The sequence below is a fragment of the Silene latifolia genome, chromosome 9, assembly GCF_048544455.1.
Source record: "Silene latifolia isolate original U9 population chromosome 9, ASM4854445v1, whole genome shotgun sequence".
NCBI classification, from domain to species: Eukaryota; Viridiplantae; Streptophyta; class Magnoliopsida; order Caryophyllales; family Caryophyllaceae; genus Silene; species Silene latifolia.
This window is the reverse complement of record NC_133534.1, coordinates 52,877,473-52,881,225: the sequence shown is the minus strand read 5'-3', so window position 1 is coordinate 52,881,225 and position 3,753 is coordinate 52,877,473. Positions and strand designations below refer to the sequence as shown.

The 3,753-nt window shown below is 39.0% G+C and overlaps 1 non-coding gene across 1 annotated transcript; it reads left to right on the top strand.

The window, feature by feature from the left end:
* The first annotated feature begins 1,108 nt into the window (after positions 1 to 1,108).
* LOC141604374 (small nucleolar RNA R71) lies at positions 1,109 to 1,215 on the top strand. Its single transcript, XR_012526076.1, has one exon. It is a non-coding gene; the product is annotated as a small nucleolar RNA R71 (small nucleolar RNA).
* The last annotated feature ends 2,538 nt before the right edge of the window (positions 1,216 to 3,753 follow it).

Sequence of the window (3,753 nt, the reverse complement as noted above, 5' to 3'; positions counted from 1 at the left end):
TTACAATTTCCATAAACTTTCCAAGTTGGTAATCAAATTTGGGCTTGGCTTGACGACTTGGAAAAGGAAGTCTAATCACAATGGGCTCCTTCTCCTTGACCTTGTCTTCATTTTTCTTTGAAATCTCTTCTTTTGATGGTTCTCCATCCTTGGAGTTTTGCACAATTTCTTCCTTATCACTAGCTTCCACAACTTCATCCTCAACTTGCTTCTTCGGTGCTTCATACCTTGTACCACTTCTTAAGTGAATGGCACTAACCGTTTCATGTCTTAGGGGATTACTTTGAGGTGGTAATTGCCCCTTTTGTCTTTGTGAGCTTGAAGATGCTAGTTGAGTTAATTGGGTTTCCAACATCTTGGTGTGAGCTAGGATGTTGTTGATGGTGGTTTCCTTTGCTTGACTATCTTTTGCATTTGAGTAAAAAAATCTTGTTGATTCTTTTGCACTTGGAGGACCGCTTTTTTAACATCAAAACCTTGGTCATTTTGGTGATTGTATGGATTTTGATTTTGGTAACCTTGGTTTTGGTTGTAAAAGGGTCTTTGATTTTGGTTTCTCATGGGAGGTGGGGTGTATGTTGTTTGAGGGTTTTGAACATTTTGGCTTTTGTATGAGAGATTTGGATGGAATTTGGTGTTTTCATTGTAATAGTTGGAATAAGGGGTACCGCTCTTGTATGCTTGGAAATCATTCACTTGTTCATTTGTTCCCCTACATTCACTTTGGTCATGTCCCAAAGTTACACAATTCTCACATATCCCACTTGGGATTGATGAAGATGCCGTCATGGCATTAACATGGTGCTTTGGTGATTTTGAGGCTTCTTCAAGTCTAGCCATAGCTTTTTCAAACTTCAAATTAATTGTGTCAATGTGAGCACTAAGTTGAGCACCCAATTGAGTAACGAAGTCAACTTCATGCTTTCCTCCTTTAGTAGCCTTGCGAGGTCTACTATATTGTGAGTTATGGACCGCCATTTCCTCAATTTTGTTCCATGTTTGATTGTCATCAACTTCGGTGAACATTCCATTTGATCTCATGTTGAGAATGTTCCTTGAATCTTCATATAGACCGTTCCAAAATTGTTGTACCAAGAACCACTCGCTAAGTCCATGAAGAGGACATGAGCGACAAAATCCCTTGAACCGCTCCCAAGCTTCATACAAAGATTCTTCATCCCTTTGCTTAAAACCCGTAATTTGAGCTCTTAGCATGTTAGTCTTTTCCGGTGGGTAGAATTTTTTGTAGAAAGCTAGAGCCATCTTCTTCCAAGAATCAATTCCGAGAGTGGCCTTATCAAGGCCCTTCAACCATTGTTTCGCGGTGCCAATTAGAGAAAAAGGAAATAAGACCCATCGAATTTGGTCTTGAGTTACACCGGTTTCAGAAATCGCATCACAATAGTCACAAAAGGTTTCCATATGAGAATGAGGGTCTTCACTAGGCATCCCCCCAAATTGGCTCCTTTCGACTAATTGGATAAAGGCGGATTTGGTAATAAAATTTCCGGTTAGATGTTGTGGTGTGGGAGTACCGTTGGGTAGGTTCTCCTCGGTGGGTACGGAATGTGATGAAAACTTAGGCATTGTGGGTTGATTTTGTGTGGTATTTTGTATTGGGTTCTCCTCACCTTCTCTTGCAAAAGGGTTGATGAACTCAATAGTTGGTTGAATATCTACAACCTCACCAATACCTCTCAAATTCCTCCTAGCAAGTCTTCTATTGGTTGACAAAGTTCTTTCAATTTCACGATCAAAAGATAACAAATCACCTTGTGATCTTCTAGACATACAAAATATCAAACAACTCGAAAACAATTAGAACAAACCTTGAGGAGTTTTACTTCCCCAAGGCAAATAAAGACACAACTAATAACAATATAAGAAAATCTAAATCAAGATAACACCGTCCCCGGCAACGGCGCCATTTTTGGCCGGACACTAAATCTTTTCGGTAACTTGTCGTTAGGAACACCTAGACCAAAACACAATTTATAACTTCACAAACAACTCTGCAATTAGTAAAGAGGCAAATAAAGGTCGGATCCCAAGGGACGGGAATTGAGATGAGATTTCTATTGAAACTAGTGGTGTCTTAGGGGTGTCACAATTTGGGTTGATGTAGAAGGTCACTAAACTAAATAGCAATGAAAGTAAACAAGCAAGATGAATTAAAAGGGTTGTAAACAATTGATAAAAAGCACTAGGGTGTCATGGGGTCATAGGGGAATCATGGGAATTAATCATACAAACATGTTCTCAAATTATAAGCAAGCAATTATTATTGTGATGGATTGAGTTGGGTTATATCTTACAATCCTAGGAAAGTTTGGGTCCCGGAGCCGAATCGATTAGATTGTACAACACCTACAAGTCGACATAATCTTCCCTACTCAACAACATGCATGGTCTAATGAGACTCGAGTTGGTTTATGTCTTACAAGTCTCATTGAAAATATAGGTGATGGGTAAAAAAATGCAAGGATTCATAGGCACGCATTTCATCAAACATAACATATACATGAGTTGAGATCAAAACAAGCAAGCAAATAAACCATGAAAGCGTATTAATTTAAGCATGAATCATTCCCCATGTTGGTTTCCCCTAAGTACCCATTAACCCTAGCTAGGTGACTACTCACTCATTATCATGTTGATCATGCTAGCAAGGTTGTCAATCATACCAACAAAGTAAAACATGATGAATAAATGAAAGTAATTAATAATAATTAAAAACGGATTAAGAGGATTATACCTACTAATGATTCCAATAATAAAGCAAGAATAAAAGAAGTACTTGATGCTTGATTGAGAGGTTGTCAATCTCCCAATGATAACCCAAATAATCTTCAATTACCCAAAATAAGGATGAACAAAAGAGAGATTAAGGAAATAAAACTTGTATTAAAACTTGATTAATTGTTGATTACAAAACTAAAGAGAGATTTGATTGATATTAACTACTCTAAGAATTGATAAGAAGAACATGCTCTTCTAATTAGACTAATGGGGTATTTATAGTGGAAATTAGGTGGATGCATTAGGGTTTACTAAGGGCTAAACTAGTAATTACACTTTTTAGAATTGAGCAGGGAAACGCCGGTATTTTTCGAAGGAAGGGCATCTTTCATTGAAGCTTGAATAAACGGATTTGTGCTGGACTGGAATCCGTACGTCTTAGGGATGGGACGGCCGGATTTGTGAGGCTCTGCCCGGGCGTCTTCAACGGAATCCGGGCGTCTTCTGGGCTTGCTGCCCGGGCGTGTTTGGGAGAAGACGGCCGGATTGTGGAGGTGGAGGACGGGCGTCTTCCAGTCAATCCGCACGGATTGCTGGACAGCTTCACTTCTTTCTTCTTTTCTTCCTTTCCTTCATAAAATCCTTGGGGATTTCCTCGGGGATGCAAGGATCCTTTCGCGTCATTGCCCAACTACTATAATATGTACAAAGGCCTTCTAATCTTGTCTCTCCTTGATGCTTGGTCATTGAATTCAATCAATTTAGTCTCATTTTGCCATGAAAATGCAAGGTTTGCACTCCTTTCCTACCAAGGACACAAAACCTCAAAGAATATGCAAAACAAAGAACTAAAGACAATAAATGACCCAAATATGCACTAAAAAGCATGGGAACAAGGCTAATTCGGGGACTAAATATGCGCTAATTATGGTCACATCATACCTCAACCAAATGGAAATACAAGAGCTCACACCCAATGGACAATATTCTTGGAAATATTAAGAAGGGTGTTCA